The sequence below is a fragment of the Embiotoca jacksoni genome, unplaced genomic scaffold (genome assembly GCF_022577435.1).
Source record: "Embiotoca jacksoni isolate LCO1_2020_lvr unplaced genomic scaffold, fEmbJac1.0.p SCAF_10, whole genome shotgun sequence".
Classification (NCBI taxonomy): domain Eukaryota; kingdom Metazoa; phylum Chordata; class Actinopteri; family Embiotocidae; genus Embiotoca; species Embiotoca jacksoni.
The window spans coordinates 1,791,406-1,810,291 of NW_027185230.1; the positions used below are offsets into that span (position 1 = coordinate 1,791,406).

At 39.8% G+C, this 18,886-nt stretch overlaps 1 protein-coding gene across 4 annotated transcripts in view; it reads left to right on the forward strand.

The window, feature by feature from the left end:
* Window positions 1-18,886, forward strand: part of cacna1bb (calcium channel, voltage-dependent, N type, alpha 1B subunit, b) — a 173,463-nt gene that overhangs the window by 23,818 nt on the left and 130,759 nt on the right. The gene's annotated exons all lie outside the window — the stretch shown is intronic.

Below are 18,886 nucleotides of genomic sequence, written 5' to 3' on the forward strand. Positions count from 1 at the left end.
GAGGTACTTTTTGACTTTAGGAGACAATACAATGCAGTAAACAGACATATGTTGTATTAATTGTGATTAGGTCCCACAAGAGCCAATAAAATGCTGAACAAAGTGAAGAAGAAATAACATAAAATATTTGTTTTCTCATATATACTTGGAGTAGTTTTACAAATGTTCATTAGCCTCCCATGGCAGCTTTTAGTGAACACAGTCCATTTGGGCGGAAATCTTAGTCCTTCACTTAATTTTCAAAAGCCCGAAGCTCATAGTTTAGTGAGATGTTTTGACCAGGTAAAAAAATCTTGACTACTTGCTAGCAAACTTGAAAATTTGATATTAAAATGCAATTAATTGAACCTATGAAATGTTGTCGGTCCCTTCTCTCCAGTCAATCTCAGATTCATTACGGTGACATGAGCAGAGCATGACTGTCTCGGCTGGTCGTGGAGAGCAAAAGGAATACAGGTAGAGGCTGACGAAGCGCTGTATATACCGTGCTGCATATATTCTCTGAGCCTTTGAGTAAGCTGGAAGACAATAACTTCAATGTTACGGCGCAATAAGGACTGATTCCCCACAAGAGCCATTCTGACAACGTGTTGTGATTTATGTCTGAGAATGTAATCAAGTCGGGCCAATAACATTGTCAGGAGAAGCATTTCTGCAAAGCTACATTGACATCAAATTACAGCACACATCTATATGAGAGGACTCGCCGTATAGACTGTAGCCTGACTGAATTATGTTTACACTGTAAACCTGCTTTGTTAAGAGATTGAATACCATGCTATTTATTAAAATATCAGTGTTTTTTTATGAGAAGGTGTCAGTTTGTAAGAGTAGGTGTCAAGTACAGGGGAAGTGTAATCAGCTCTTGTCAGTAAAGCTCAAAATACATCAAAAGTGAATTTGATGCCTGTCATACTTAATTTGCAAACACAGTCCTCATTGTCATCAGGCAGCTGTGAAATGGCAGCAAACCGCAGCACCTGTACGCAGTGTTTTCTGAAGGTACCAACCTGTCTGATCTCAGTTTCTGATTAATCATGTATGTGTACATGTACATGTGTACACGTTTTCTTTTGGGGACATAATTAGCAGTTAAAAAAAAAAAAAGGTAACAATTTGTCAAGTATGTTAATGCAAAAGTCAGCATATAGCAAAATGTTTAAATTCACGATAATATGGTTTCCATGACTTAAATATTGTGATCGTATGGTATAGCGGGGCCTCCGGTGATTCCCACCCATAATTGTGAGTATGTTAGCATGGCGACATTAGCAATATAGCTTGAAGTAGCGCTACCGGCACGGATGTAGACTGTTATTAAAAAAGTCCTTGTGAAATGATTACTTCCCCGTGGATAGGCGGTGCACAGGCTGTGGTTATGATGAATCACTCTTTGGTGTCATCCTGGGAGTCAAATGTATAAAAGCGTCTACAAAACAACGAAGCACTGACGTCAGTGTAAGTCCTGAAATCTCTTTTGTGTCTGCTGTTCGTGTTTCGGTCGTCGTCTCTCCTGCTGTATGTTGTTCTTCTGGGTTTCAGCTTGTTTTCTTCACTCACTCTCTTCATCTCTTCATCTGTCTCTCCTCTGACAATCACCCCGAGGTCATGCGCTGCCGACAAGTCCTCTCGTTCCAGCAAATGACATTTAAATGTTAACACCAACTTGGATGTCTCTAAATTCCCACAATGCACTTTGTCACTTCCCATCGTCTCCATTGTAGCCTGTGTAATGGTTTCTGTGAAGATACTTACTGTTAGCAGAACTTGGAATAGCTTGTAAAAGCTTCTTTATCTTACTTAGGCTGAAATCATCGAAGTTACTTTTTCATTTATTTATGTTGAGGTTAAATAAACTAGATATGTTGTGTAAAGGGCGCTGCAGTGGTTAGCATTGTCGCCTCACAGTGAAAAGGTTCTGGGTTCAAGTCTGGGCCTTTCTGTGCGGAGTTTGCATGTTCTCCCTGTGCCTACGTGGGTTCTCTCCGGGTACTCCGGCTCCCTCCCACCATCCAAAAAACATGCACCTCAAGTTAATTGGTGGTTCTATAAATTGCCCTTAGGTGTGAATGAGAGCGTGAATGGTCTTTGTTTCCGTCTGTCTCTATGTGTTGGTCCTGTGATGGACTGGTGATCTGTCCAGGGTGTATCCTGCCTTTGCCCAAAGTGAGCTGGGATAGGCTCCAGCCCCCCCGTGACCCTGTTCAGGAAAAAGTGGGTATAGATAATGAATGGACGGATGTTGTGTAAAACTTACAGGCACAAAAGTTTAAACTGAGATTGAGGGATATTTTCATTTCACCTTGGAATAAATTTAAATACGGATATTTCCCAAAATGTTCCTTTATTCCTTTCAATTCTTTTGAAAGAATAAAATCTAACCTTAAACGAGGGAGAGCTGCTACAATTTCGAATGGCTGACGGCTGAGTCATTCAAGGACACAGGCGCTGGGATTTAAACTGGTGATGTCTTCGCATAAAATGAAATGAATTCTGAATTTCTCTCTATACGCACACCATATGTTGCCATTTTCTCATCTATTATACCTTTTGTCACCCGCTACTCTCGTCCCTGGTTTTCCCTTCCTCGTATTATGTTTTTTCTCTTTCTTTAGGCGATTATCTTTCTAAGCTTCATTGCTATCCACACATGGATACCACGAACAATGGCGCAAGAAATCAAACCTTTGTGCGTGTGAATGTTTATGGTCAAATATGGGACCTAAACCATCTGGTTGGGAACAGCTTGTCTGACAGGGAAGACAGTGTTTTCTCAATCTGGTTTGGTTCTGAGGCCATTCGCCCTGTGTATGTGTGTGTGCACACGCCCTAAGGTCCATGTTTCTCGTCCCATTACTCTCTTCTTCAGGTGACATATGGAAGAATTCATTGCAGAATCATTTTGTGTATCATAAATAATGTTGCCCTTTCACTTAATTCAATAATCGACATCTGTGCAGAGACTACCTGAATGTAGTCATTCATTTTCACGTCTCATATTGTAATCATTAAATGACTCCATATGTTCAGGAACCATGGCACAGAGTTGAATTATCAAAACAAACAAAATATGTGATTCATCCCCCCCCACGCACACGCGCACACACACACACACACACACACACACACACACACACACACACACCACCACCACCTTCCCGCCCACCTGCCTCATTGCTCTGCCTCTCACCCACATCTCCGTACCGTGACTCTCATATTCACTCCCCACTGCCGCTGTGCATTTTCCACGAGCCCAATAGAGCCATTGTCATGTCGTCTTCCTGTTTCTATGGTGACGAGGTGCGATCTGTTGCCAGTGAGTCTCTCGCCTCGGCGCTCCTCATTTGCCCCAGTGACTTTTCAGCATGTCCACTTTCTCTTAAATGACAGTCAGATCCAACAGTACATGCTCTCACACACACACATACACACACATACACACACACATACACACACACATACTCAATCTCCATTTATCTCCATTAGTCACGATCTAATTTGCTTTAACAACCATAATTCAGTCCAGTAATGTACCAGTGCATGTTGGTTTACAGTGTAAGTAATAATATAGAATGAAAAAAAGACTAACATTTTGCTCCTACTGGGTTTTTCTGTTTTTTTTTTTTTTTAAATACATTTTTAACTATATGCACCGTGAAGCTGAGGAAATCATCCCTTCCCACACTTTCTCCATCTTGGATCTTGTTAAATAATAATACATAATATTTTCAGACAGTCTCTCCAGGAGCACATTCATAGTGTTGCACTCAGTCACTCAAAAAGTGACAGAAACAGTTGAAAAGGGAGATATTAAAGGCAGAAGTTCAAATCCTGACTCCTTTCTCACCTCCACACAACTGGTCTGAACGCCAGATCGTTGGCTTCAGACAGAAACGATCGGACACTGATCTCTCAGTCCGATGATGGAAAGGTGTGTGCAGAGGTGGTTTCTGAAACGTTCTGACTATCTGACAAGCATTTCAGACTAAGTGTACTCTTAGTGCCAAGATATATATATATATATACAAATGCATAGTCGCTCACTTAATTTTTCTGTTTTTGTTGTTAGATGTCAGGACTAGTGTGAAATATGGACGTGTGCCGCAGATAAAATCCAGGTATTATTATTGCTCCATCCATCATCTGACAAAAAATACAGGTTAAAGCGGACCTACCAGGGTGTTTTCCATCACATATATATTATTACAATATCTTATGTTCATATTAGATGTTTCAAATAATAAGGTAGGAACATTTAAAAGTAATTCCTTTGAGAGAAAAGCTCAGGCATCAGACTGCTTTGAACAGGAAGTAGTCCACAGACTGACGGTGCAGGGAGATACTAGAACTCAGTTTTTTGGCGACAGCAGAATAATATTTTATTAGCTGGCAGTTCATCTCCCACACGTAAAGCTGTTAACAAGTGCATATGTGCAAACACATTTATATGTAGGTTTTGATTGAAAGATCAAATTTACAATAAGCAGCTGTAACTTTGTTACATTTTGCTCTCTTCTCATATTGTGGATCAGATTTAGACTCGAACTTGTGTGACTCAGAACCTTGAGAAGTTTCCCTTTCCGATCAAGAATGATAAGTTATGTTCTTTCGTTTTACAGTTCCTTTCGGTACTTCCCCACCAGTACTGCGTGCTGCTGCTCAGCAATTTAAATTAACTCACAGCGCTACCTACTGTTGTGGAGGGCAAATTATTGAGAAGATACATGGACAAATCTTCAGCAGGATTTTTAGGATATATTTGTAATTGTAGTTGAAAATATATATTGTACAAGAATAAGTCTCTGAAGGATGATTTATTCGAAATATTTTGTATTTGTTAAAAAATGTTGTATGTACATTTTGTATTTGCGAAACAAAATGCCTTGTTGTTCATGTTGTTTTGTATTTTCAAACCCCACTGTGTTAGTGAGTCGTACGGCATTTTATAAAACGCATTTTGTTTGTTTGTTAGATTTTGGCAGGAAATTAGCTCCATACAGGACTGTTGTCCTCAGTTTCTGGTTGCTCACAGAGTGTAGATAACCTGCCACTTGTTGTTTACTCTAATTCGGTTGGTTCAGGTCAAAGATAATTCATTGCATATTATTTGGAGGAACAAAACATCTTTCCTTTGTCTCTAGGATCATCCAGCCTGCTACCTGTTTTTTCTGTGTCTATCTTTTTTTTTTTCTACCCATTATAATGATGCTGTATCGGACCTCATGTCCAAACAGGCGTCTCTTTAGCTGGAGGTAGCAGCCAAACACACACCTGCTCTCCCTCGCAGACAGGAAGCTGTGAAATTACTTTAGCGCATGTTACGTTGTCACTCGGCCAGCTGGTACAGATCCTCAGGCAGCTGCGAGTAGACGTGATTGGCACCAGCACATATGAACATGTTAATATACCAGCATACAAATGTGCAAACACTCGCACATCCAAAGGCCCTCTGACAGAGCACCATGATTAATTGCACTCACTTCCCCATGCACACTACAATCATCACAGACACAAGAATACGTTATACAACTCAAGGACAAATCTGCTAATTAGATATTATATTATATTATATTATATTATATTATATTATATTATATTATATTATATTATATTATATTATATTATATTATATACTACCTCATCATAAAAATGTGCCTTGAACTTTGTTCTATCTTTGTCATATCCGTCATGATCCGTAGGGCGATAGTTTGTAGTAAAAAGAAAAAGTATGTTTTGGGACGCGTATGCTTCCTTTTATTGCCTCTTCTTCTTCTTCTTCTTCTTCTTCTTCTTCTTCTTCTTCTTCCTGTTGTGGGCGGAGCTTTAGCGCCACCAACTCTCTCAGCAGCTCAGTCGATGTGACGTATATTCCACCGCACGGAGGATTGTGGGTCAGAACAGTCAGAGTAGCATGCTGGCCTGCAGACTGTAAAATATGACTGGGTGTAGTAGAACACCCTGGTACTTTTGGCATACTATGTTTAACATACTGTGTATTGGGACATACTAAATATTTTTCTGGCATACTAGATAGCGTGGTAGTATGGATATTGGAACACTGGGCATAAGACTTTTCTCTGGTCTGAAAACACCAATGGCTGTTTGGCTATTAAGAGTCATATGCCACTCTTGCCACATGAGTCTTACATGCTCCTTTGTTTCCAGTTTACACCAGCCTGAAGACGCACTTTTCAGTGTTTCACATGGTGGGAAAACATCCATCTTCTCAACATAAATAAAGTGTGCTCATCCGGGTCAGAATATTATCCCAATGCACCGTGCAGCATTTTACCTGCATGATTCCTTCAACGTTCTCCATTTCCTCTACTGATGATTTGAGTTATCACCGTTTAGGGCGCAGCCCTGAATACCTCACACACACAAGTGTGACAATCTTATTTGTTGGATGGAGTTGTCATGCATTACTGTAGTTCTTGTGATTAATTTTGAGAGAGACACTCAATCTGATTTACAACAGCGTGCTGGTGTGACCATGAAGCTGGTGAGTGTATTTCTGATGCCACGCAGGAGCCTCGTTTGGAACCCGACTCCACGGAGAAATCAGCTGTTGGAAACAATGCTGTCATGGAAATGAGAAAGAGAAAATTGGCAAGTGTACAAAATGTCTTGAGACATATTGCCAACGTGCAATAATAGGTTACATATCACTGCAGATTTTGAGATCTAAATTAAGTTCATCAATCATAATCAGTATTCTGGTTCACATTTGTATCATTTCTCCACTGAAGTGTCACTTTTGTTGACTTTTTGTGCTGTTAATCATTTTCCAGATGATAATATCTCATTCTGCAGTGAAACATTTCATATTTTATGATTTTGTGTGTTTTCAAACAGCGTGATGGGCAGCCTGGCAAACAGAGAGAAACAAACACTCGCTCACAGTGGCTCTCAGACACAGAGGCAGTGGGTAAACAGGTCCAGCTGATTGATTTGATTCATTCTTGTTAACTCACATCCCGCCTCTTTGTCTTTCTCTGTTTAAAAATATTGTTCTTCCTTCAGTTTTGTCAGTTTCTCCTTTGCTTACAGAAAAATACAATTGGTGTGCAGCAGCAGTGAAAGATCTCTGTATTAAATATTCACTGTTTCTGTGGTTCCAGATGATGTTGGACAAGAACAGATAAGCACAGTTTGAATTAGTAAATTGTTTACCTTGATGTTAGATCGTAACTGTATTAGTTTATATTGCAAAATGTTGCATGCACTCACCACCAATGAGATTTTGACCATGTAATGCATTGGATGAGGCAATACACTTGTTTGGATTTTATAATCTACAAACCTTCAAAACCAGCCCTTCTAATACGTGTCCATGCCAATTGTGTCTGCACTAGAAAAGTCACAAGAAATTAAAAGTAAGTCTGGATCACCCACTGCTACCTAGTAACCTGTTACTATGGCAATGTGGCCTTTGAATATGGATTATACTACCTAAAATGATGTATTTAAATAGAGCTTCAGCCTCTGTAACCATAACTCTTTGACACATTTTTAATCAGTCGCCCAGTAATAACACAGACATCAGAACTACCCGTTTACAGCCACTTCAGAAAGTTCCTAATGACATACTAACCTAAGTACAGTAACAAATAGTGCTCTTACATGTTAGGACAAGTATTTTGACAGTGTAGCATTGTCTCAGACCGCACACTGTCGTTCTGCACTGACCGGAAATGAACACATCACCTGGCAAAATATTTACAGCTTTAATGATTTTACCCAGAAATCAACATGTTTTTTGTGCCCTCTGTTAAACACACTCAATAAACACACTGATTCTTCTGTCTAGTAGCAGAAGTGAAAAAGAAACTCTTTGGGGCGGTGTTCAGGAACAGCTGCAGCGTCCTCAGATGCATAAATGTTAAAATTATTTACGTTGGTGGTCCCTTCCTCTACGTAGCCAAGATGGCGACGGTTTAGGGTGGAAAATGTTCAGCGGTTTTTTTTTTGACCGTTTTGAGTGCATCTTCCAGGTATTTGTAGTGCACTTCATGTTTTTGTACTTGACAGAGTGAACGCACTGATACATTAAAAAAAAGGGAGTGTTAGCATGTAAGTTCACTACTTGGAACGCAGCATTGGACTTCACTGTTATAAATTTAACTTTAAATCAATATCATAACATTGATGGCCAAAAAACAGCTGAGTGAAAAAGCTTTTTGCCAACCACACATATGTACTCAATGTGTTTTTTGCGAACAAGAAAAGGATGCAGATCTTACCGGGAATCTGGTGAACTCTCTTTTTCTTTAGTCACGTGCCTTGTTCCCACACAAGAGCTTTGACATGGTTTAGGACAGCCTGCTCCCGTCCCCTTCTGAAGTCCCCCACTGTGCACTGAGCTGAAAACCAAACCAAGATACTCTGGAGATGAAGGTTCTCCTTTCCCAATGACAAGTTTCTCTTTCCCAGCAGCACCTCGCTCTTATACACTCCTATAACGACTCTATGTCTCCGCTGGGTCGGCCCTCGTACTAAATAAGGTCCATCCTGTTGAGGTTTGGCAACCATAAAAACGATATCCTTTGACCTTGATACCTGGCACAGTCTCACTCTATAAGGCTGTTATGGCTAACGTGGTAGCTTTTATATTCATCTTTCTTTTAGATCTGGTTTAGTCTCCCAATGTCTAAAACCATTTGATTCCCTCCATAAAACATACTGATGAGCAGAGATTAGTCAAAACATGATTACTCATTAATAGGATGTAAAAAACTTTTACAGCTGACTTCATGAGCTGCGTTGTGTTGTGTTTGTATTTGCACTGTATTGTTGTTTCAGTTGTAAAACCACTCAGGCGGATAAGAGTGTGCGTTGAACGCCGTGTCAGCGCCGTCGATCCCTCACTGTCCGGTGGATGCGCTCTCCGACCGTGTGCACAACGTGTTAGTGTCGCGGCTCTGCATTAGCAGCTCGGCATTAGCAGCTCGGCTCTGTGTCGAGGCTTCCCGCTTCCTCTTCAGCTCCAGTTCACCGACATAATAGCGAGACATGAAGAGTGTAAGAGGGAGGACGGAGGCTTGGGTAAAAACGAGACAGGATGCCGTCTCTGACAAGTTGTTCTCGTGCACGTGTGGGTGATGTTCTTATGTGCTTCTGATCCTGTGTGCATGTCGTCCTCCCTCCTCGTTCTCATGACACAAAGCAGCGCACAGCTATCTGGAGATGGATGATGTATTGCTGCTGCTGGGGTGTAAATAATTGAGAGATATTGGATGTAATTAATCATGAAGGGTTTGTAGCCAGTGTGTAGAGAAAACATTATGACATGCAGCGGTCTACACGTATGTTGGAGTGTGTGTTGCTCCTCTGAATCGTCTCTGGGCTCCTGATTTGATGGCACCTGTGTAGACCTGAGAGTCCCGCACACAGTTGGTGCAGGTGTGAACTTCTCTCATAATTAACCTCCTCATTTTCCACTGCATTTATCACGACCTCAATCCAGAACCTCCCTGATGCCACTAGGACCTTCTTCTTTCTTTTCATGACCTCAGTGTAATATTTTAGTCAAACTTTAATCTGAAGAATAGTTTCTTAAATCTTGATGGGAGTGCAAATATTATTTTTGACCCTCCTGTTATTTCGGAACGAAGCAGATTGTCGTATTTGAGGCATGGTTTAGTTTTATTTCTTGTCTAAAAATAAGAGTGATTTTAAGTTTTCAAATGTTAAAAACAAGCAGAATACCTGCACTCACAGGTCATCACACTATTATTTATTGGACCTGATGATGGCTTATAGCTGAAATGCTTGTTTTTACCCACAATAACTTGCAGTTTGATGTTCTGTGGGTTCAGGTTTTCTGCTCGTTTTTAAGTCTTGCCATAACCTTGCACCCATCCCTGTTCAGCACTTGAGAGTTTGCGCGCGCTATTTTTAAGTTCTTACATGTGAAATGTAGAAAATCTACATATGTCATGAAAAACAATTCCCTTAAATCGACATGAGGCTATTTAGATGCAAAAAGTGCCAACCTTTAACCACGTAGTATCATGCCAAAGTGCAATACACTCATTAGTCCACAACAGGATACCATGTCGGTGTCACGTTTTGCCTGAATGATGTGTGAAAAATAAGATGCCTCAGGTGTAACCACCAAAAACTATGTGGTTAGGTTTAGAAAAAGATCATGGTTTAGGTTAAAATAAGTCATTTTATAAACGTAACATTACATATGACACATAAGTAACTGAATGTGCATTATGTCAATTGTCTTATGTAAGTAACTTACTTACATTACTTAAAAGAAATTCACATTGCTCTCGCACAGACTCTACATCCTGGTCTCCTGAGTGATAGTCCTGTGTTTGACCTCCCCTGATTTTGTCACTCTTTGTTCTTCGGCACATGACCGCTTTCTTTCGACCCTCGGCGTGTACTTTTCACACCTCAGCATGACACTGCCCTCGTGGAGACTGACAGGTGTATTACACTATTCAGCGTGATACTTCGATGGCTGAATGATTCGATGTCCAGCGGATCGCATGATTACGGGAACATTTTAGGTACAATATATTCAAAAACCTAAATAACTTCTTTTCACACTGGTGACACTACATAAATTCATCACGTGTAAAACTGTTATAATCCCAATATGACATGACATCGTTTTATATCATGAGGTTTTTCGGTTACCAGGAGGTTGATTTAGTCAACAGCATGTTTGCAAAGAAAAAAAAAAAAAAAAAAATCTAGATTTTTGACAAAACAACACCAGATTTGGTTCTATGGAAATGTATCACATCCATTTGAAGGTTTGACTCAGCACTTGTGGCAGGTTGTGCCCACATCTTTCTACATGTTTGAGTGAGAAGTCGTTCACAACAATAACCTGTGGTTACGGTAAGAGCTGCGACTCCAAATGGTTAAACTGACTCCCCTCTGTGCAGGAATGTGTAAGATAATTATATGCAACAGACTTTGAGGTATTTTAGCAGGTGGGCAGTTTTCACCACTGCAATCTTTTTATTGTTGTTTGTTCCTGACTAAAAGCTAAAGTATAAATAGCCACCGTACATGATAATGGGTTTTGCAGACCTTTGGGCATTCATACTTACATAAGCAATATTTAGAGGGTTATTATTTTGAGTGTACAGTACAGTATCGTTCATATTGTAAAGGCCCGGTCTACTTAACATTCAGTGAGTCTTCCCTGATATTGCAGAGTAGTCTTTTCAAACAGTGGTGTACCTATACGTGTCAGTCTCAGCTGTGTTACGTCTTTCTCTGCCTCCATCACTGGCTCCAGTTCCTGTGATAAGAGCTTCATTATACAACAGCCTGTGTTGATTTATCTTCTCGCAGCTAATGAGTTGAAGGCTGATTACTGCGTAGTTAATAGCTCTCAGTAATGGCCTTGTATAGACAAGGTGATTTATGGGTGAGCACAACTGACCACACAGGTTCATTTTCAGCATTAATTAACTTTTGGCTGTATCCAGACGTTTATTTCGCTCTGTGTCTGAGAAAAGGGAGGAGGAAATGCCTCGTATTCTCAGAAAGAATATTTTATATATTGAGAATTTTAATTGGATTAACTTCAACTTCAATTTAAATGTCAATGACACACAGACAGACATATAGATAGATCGGAAAATTGCTTCTCACAGTCCCATGTTGTGCAAAATAAAAAAAACGAAGCAAGAAAAGTGTAAATATGTAACAACAAAAAACAATAAAACAGACAACAACCACAGTGACACTTAACTGCAGTTTTAAATAAGTACAATGTAGTGCAAAAACAGGTCCATAGTGCAAAAGTTCAGACTTTATGGGGCAAGGTGGAGAGAATTCAGCATCCTGACAGCCTCATGGGCGAAGCTGTTCCTCAGTCTGGAGGAGCGTGCGTGGAGGCTTCCTCCCAGAAGGCGGGAGGCTGAGGAGGCTGTGTGAGGGATGGGTTGAATCTCCCACCATGCTGACTGCTTTGCGGGTAAAGCGGATGTTGTAGATGTCCAGGAGGGAGGGAAGTGCGGAACCAATGATCCTACCAGCTGCCTTCATTACGCGCTGCAGAGTCTTGCAGTTGGAGGCGGTGCAGCTCCCGTAGCACACAGTGATGCAGCTGGTCAGCATGCTCTCCATAGAGCCTCGGTAGAAGGGGTACATGATGGGTGCTGAGGCTCCGGCTCTCTTTTTCATTTGCAGAGGAAGTAAAGGCGCTGCTGGACTTTCTTGGCCAGTGATGCCGTGCTGTTTGTCCGGGAGAGATCCTCGGTGATGTTCACACCCAGAAATTTGGTGCTTCTCGCCCGCTCCACAGCAGAACCGTTGATGGTCAGAGGGGATTGTTGGGTGGGTTCCCCTGAAGTCCATAACAACGTCCTTTGTTTTTATCATGTTGAGGGAGAGATTGTTATCCCTGCACCACATGGTCGGTTCACCTCATTCCTGTAGTTTGCCTCATCGTTGTTGCGGATGAAACCCACCACCCTCATGTCATCCGCAAACTTTACGATGTGACTGGTACTGTAGAGTGGTGCACAGTCAGGAGTTAGCAGGGTGAAGAGCAGGGGGCTGGGCACACATCCTTGGGGAGCCCCTGTGCTCAGTGTGATGGTTCCTGATGTATTGTTACCAACCTGTACTGCTTGTGGTCTCTCAGTGAGAAAGTCCAGCATCCAATTACAGAGAGAAGAGCTCAGGCCCAACCGGTCCAGTTTCCATATTAACTGCTGAGGGATGATGGTGTTGAATGCTGAACTAAAGTCTGTGAACAACTTTCGTACATAGGAGTCACTAGTGTCGAGGTGGGTGAGGGCTGATTAGACCCCGTTGTGATATCATGATATTTAAAGGGGGTAAGGCAATGCGTAGTACAGCAATCGTTACCAGCTGTGGGAGTCTGGGTGATGATATTTGACAGGATAAGTGAAAATCTTGACCTGCTGGTGGCACTACATGAAAGTAGGGGATCACTAAAGTCATGTGGATTCATCACCTGGGGATCATGAATGTAGTTACGCTATTTGACGGCAGTACACATATTCATTATTGAGATATTTCAGTGTGGACAAACAGATGGACATTGCCACATTGCCATACCGCTTGCATGATGACTTAAAGGACATAGGCTATTACTAACTCATAGTTGGGTATTATTTATACAATATTTTCAGTGTAAACAATGACATTTTACATTCAGTGCACAGTTATGAAAATGTCACATTTTTGTTCCACCAAAAAAATCTGAAAAACATTTGACTAAATAGTATCATAAACAAAACTTAGATTATACTTGAAAAGGACTAAAAAACAACATGATTTTGCTGTGTTTAAAATCAGTACTTATTCTATTCTTTGTTTCTACACCATTTTACCAATGTGTTTTCACCGAACAAGTACTTGTGGTTGAAAATGACATCACATGGTTCAATGAGGACATGCAGTACAAGTACAGTGTCGTTCTCTAATGTCACAGGTAATCGATACATGGCTCTCATTAAGACAGTCAGGAAAAATCCAATTTAAAAAATTCATTGTCACCTCTCTTATATCCACCAGTGGATTGAGAAAATAATTGTCTACTACCATCCGCATGTGACATGTTAATGGGTTATGTGAAGCAGACCTACAACAGTGAGCCAGCCTTTCATGAAGTCAATAAATCAGTGATTTTCAATCTCACTCTTCTTTGTGAGAGAGGTTCATTTCAAGCACAAAGGGGATGCACATGTGCTGCGACGCTTTAGGCGTGCTGAGCATAAACGCTGTACAAATGCATGTTTTGATGATGACATCTCACATTAGATATCGCTGTTTTAAAATTATTTTCTGCATGAAACAGAAATAAATGTGGTCTCTTTCATCTGGAAAACAAATGTTTGTGAAATAAACACCCTGAAGGGAGTCAGGCATGGAATCAGGAGTCCGGAGCATGATAACAGATTAGAGATAGGTAGAAGAGGGACAGGATGTGTGTAGTTGACTCCATGTGTTCTCCTCCTTTACTATACCAAAGGACGACTCACTGTTTGTTCCCAGTGATGTTACTGTTAGTGTGTGATGTAGTTAACAGATCAGCTGGTAACACAGACATAAATAGAGCTGACTGGTTGAGTTAATGCCAGTAAACTGGAGTAAGTGAAAGTTGTATGCAAGAGCAGACTGGACTTTAATTTGTCCTCATTGAACTACATTTTTTGAGATGGTGTTTTAACTCCGTGTTGTTGGTAACACTTTTCCTGTGCTGACCAGTGAAAATGTCTCATGGAGCTTTTCAGCCTCTTAAGGAGGGTGTACATGTTTTTGAAGTCTTGATATACAGCAATGTTTCTGTAAATCTAGTTTTGTTAAACATACAATATATTCAATAGTCTTACAAACTATGGAACTAATAAGCATTATTATTATGATTATTATTTGTCTGTTATTACGTTTATATCTGCTATGCTTTGCCACAATGCACCAATCATTATGCTTGTTTAGAAATTGAACTTGTCAACAGAGAGTAAATTGATTAGCACAGATTAGATTCTCTGTCACCCATAAAAACCCCGGGCGCCTGCAGCTCAGCACATTTCATTTAGCTTCACTTCTCTTAATTCTCTTTTCTCAGTCAGATCCCATTGAGACTGAGTCCATCCAACGTCTGATTACCAGGAAACCTCCAGGCTGCTTATGTTCAAAGATGAGATCCCATATGAAAACTGACCTTAAACTGAAGGTTTTTCCAGTCCCATATTGTATAAGTTTAGTTTTCTGTTTCTTTCTATATTATAAAGCAGGTCTAGGAACCCTGTGAAAGTGTCAAAACGCTCAATCCAGGGAGAAAGCACACGGCCTGTAATGGTTATGATGTCACATAGTTGCGCCTATGTTATATGTCCGCCCTCAGCATGGCCCATTGTGCATCCCTTTATCTGGAAGAAAACACAGAGCAGAGAAAACATGTGGTTGGACTGGGCATGCGTCACTCAGAATAGAGTCCACCAATCAGAAGAAAGCGTCGTTGATATGAATGTGCCATAAAGGCACAGACACAAAACAACATGTTCTTGGTAGATCTTGAGAGAAGCTCAAGAGAAGAGAAAATATTTTTTTTATGCATATCAAGACTGCAAATAAAACACAAGAAAAGTGAAAAATATGGTGGTGCAAATGATTACTGCAGTATTCTGTCTGCAGAAACGTGGCTTTAAAAAAAAAAATCAAATACATCCCTCTAAACAAGATATCACTTGAATTTAACTGTTATACTACTTTATGTTGATATGAAACAACTTACTGACATTTTGGGTTTTTTTCTGACTTTTACAGAATCAGAAAAACTTGTTATAATTTTATAACCTGTTGCTCCTTTTGTTCTGTCTGTAAATGGAAACATATCAAGCTTATAAAAAAAAAAATCCACATCACTGATGAGTGTACCATGGCCTATCAGACAGGAAATGTACAGGCCCCTCCTGCTGCTCATTTAATGCCAATGAAAATGTGATTACGGCAGTGACATGCCCATCCATCATTTCATCGATCATTGCATATTGAGGAAACTATACTTGAAGGGTTTCCTTCCCAAACGAACAACCTGAACTGTATTGTGAAAATATGTTCAGGTCAACGTGTATGAAAACCTGCATTAATCAGTGTGTCACACAGAGTTTATGTTTTCTTCTTTCAAGGTTATTTAATTGGATACTCCATCAAGATGTGTATGTAGCAACACAAATATGGTTAAGGTAAAGGTTAAAATAATGTCAGCTGTGCAGAACCTGAACTGAGGATGTAAGTGTTGAAGGACAAATACTTAAAAAAAAGTCTTGTAAATGAAAGGATGGTCTGCATATAAAGAAAGCGACATCTACAATTTTGAGAAATTGTGCAGTATTTTTACAATATGCCTCGAGCCCTGGCAGCACACAGAGTTAATGCACAATAACGGTTGTTTTCTTAAGGCCATTACTTTAGGATTTTCATATTTGAGATGTTGAAGTTATGTTACGGTGGAGGCTTAGTTGAATTTATGCAGCTGAAACTACTCAATTAATAAAATATTTCTGAATATTGGGAAATAAATTTATTCACTTTCTTTCCCGTAGATAGATGAGAAGATCAGTAGCAGCGCTATATCTGTGCTTTAATATGAAGCCACACCCAGCAGGCTGTTAACATAAAGCCTGCAAACAGGAAGAAACGGCGAGCCTGATTCTGTTCAGTGGTAACAAAATCAGTCTACCAGCACCTCAAAAACTCACAAACTATATGTAATGTCTTAGGTCTACAAACCAATCCATGTAAAGCACAGGGATGTAAATATGTCGTTCGTTCTAAAGTTCGCTAACAAAACCACAGTGTGAAACCAAAATGAACCGGATCACATGTTAACAGTGGAAGAAAAACATGAACCTTGGTTTGGACTTTTCAGGTGTGAAAAAAAATGCTCTCATTCAGTTGATACATAACCCAAGATGAGAAAATAATGAGACGTAAAAGTGTAAACATAAAGGAGGTCTGTTTCTTGGCTCGGTGCAGTGACTTTTCAACTGGTCAAAGGTGTCTGTTTTCCCATGACGAGTGTAAATGTTTGATCTCAGCTCAGAGCTGTTTTCCTCTCCAGAGCTGTTTTCTCCTTGTTTTGACTCATCATACTAACCTAAACTTGACTATCTCTGGGCTCCAGCGTCATATTAAACATATGAATAAAGATATTATTAATGGCCTATCCTTTCACGGTTCGGGAAAGAGTCTAACATACTTTTACGGTGCTGCAGTGTTGCACTAATGCTTTTTAAAAGAATAATTAAATTAGTAAAGAAACAAACTTAGGTTGTTTTTTTTACAAATGACATGGATAGTTTTGTGAAAAGTTACATATTTTGTTGACAATGATTGATACATTTATGCATTTCATTCAGAAATAAAACCTCAGTTTACTCATCAGAGTTTAGGCATTGGAGACCTGTGAAAAACTTTGATCTGAGGAATGCAGATTTATTGAAACAATGGACATGCATAATTATGTCATGTATGAGTACCATTCTGATGAGCATGTTCTGTGTTGCCTCTCTTGTGCTTGCCATGTTGTTGTTTTGTAAACCTTAGCTTAGGTTTAGCTGACTTCACACATTCAAACACAACCAAATCTGTGTTCATTCGACATTACCACATCTTATGATAAAAGAGTGAGCCGGAGTATTGTGCAGAATGGATTTATTTATTTAGGATCACATTTCTTTGTTGGAAAAAGCTGCCGTTTTGTTTACTGAAAACAAAAGTAATGTCCTATATCCTCTGCATTTATATTCCGATGTCTTCAACATCTGAGCCTCCGTTTTTTTTTTTTTAAATTTGATTTGTCTTATTTCAGTAAAAAAGTTTACATGTGCTGAAGAGGCAGATATCTGGAACACAACACAACACAACTTCACTCCACAAACACGCAAATGTATGTATATTAGGTATAATATCTCAGCACAGAAGTCACTTCTTTCTTTTGAGCAAATGTTCTCACATTGCTGCTTTCTTTTCTGAACCTGCTTACTTCTCTCTGGACTCATTATTTCAACATTTTAATACCATCCTCTCCCATTACAAACAATTAACATCTTTCCATGAATACGTGCACTCATTTGAAAAGAAAAGTCACAACTGTTATTTATTCCTGAATACATTTGCACCCAGCTTTTGTGCCAAAATCATTAATATGGCCTAATTGTTCTTCTGACTAATATTGTCATGCTTAATTTGTGGCAAAATTACTGCTCACTTTGCCAGCTGCATGACTAATGAACAAAGCTATTCAGGATATATCTTTGAAGAAAACCTGATTAGTTTTATAGAGCTAACATTATGCTGTGATGTACCAACTGCAGCACTGATGCTATCATCGAGTGTATGTTTCTGAAGAATAAGACTCTGACAGGGATCTAAATTCAGAAAGTGGTGGCAGCACGAGGGAGTTTTTCTTCCTGGAAACACGGCTCTCCCCACTGATTAGACTTCTGTGAATGACAGCCTCGCTGTTGGCATATCAACAGGCCCAGACTCTCTTTTCACCTCCAGCGTCACAAAAATCTGTGACTAGCACATAAAAATAAAGAGTTCGTGGGTTCACACGCAGGTGGTTAAAGTGGGAAGAGGTGTTTAAAACAGAACCAGCGTTTATACTGTGAACATTTTGAGGAGGTTGCTGCAGTGGAGTTGAAGCATCTTGGTCAGTGATATCTCTCGCGGAACAGATGATGATTACTGTAATGATGAAACAGCCCCCCGAGACCGCCTCTGTAACAAGCAAGGGATGAAAAACAAATTAAGTGGAGAAACAAATTACGCTGAGAAAAATGAGAGCAAATTGGTGACAATCAATATGGCAATCAGAAAACAAACATTAGAAACAAAGAATTAGAATCTGGAGCATCATCTCCATCACAGCAGAGTCCTCAGTCAGATCGCTTTAGGACTATAAATCTATCACTAATTATGGAGCCTTTTACAAATATAATGTATTCATTCTATTATAGGGTGAATGTTGCAATCATACTAATATACAGTATATTCTGTGTTGTGACAATATACACATTCAAAGTTAATAATGTGTATGTGTTTGTATGCGTTTAAGAACGACAACTAAATGTATTGGCTTTCCATTGGATCAGGTTGGATTGGACTGGTGTTTATGTTTCACATAACAGTTGGATTAAAGCATTAACTGAAAGAAATAAGATTTGGTGTCATCAGGTTTTGGCTCATCTCTTACCTTAAATCTCAGTCTGCAGTTAGAAACTGTGCAGTTAAACATACATGTCACCTTGAGACCTGTGAAATTCTTCTGTTAGAGAGGACGGTGCAACCGTAGATAAAATATATGATATTTATCCTGATATATGATACTTGGCACGATGCTGCCAGACCATAACAAACAAAATAA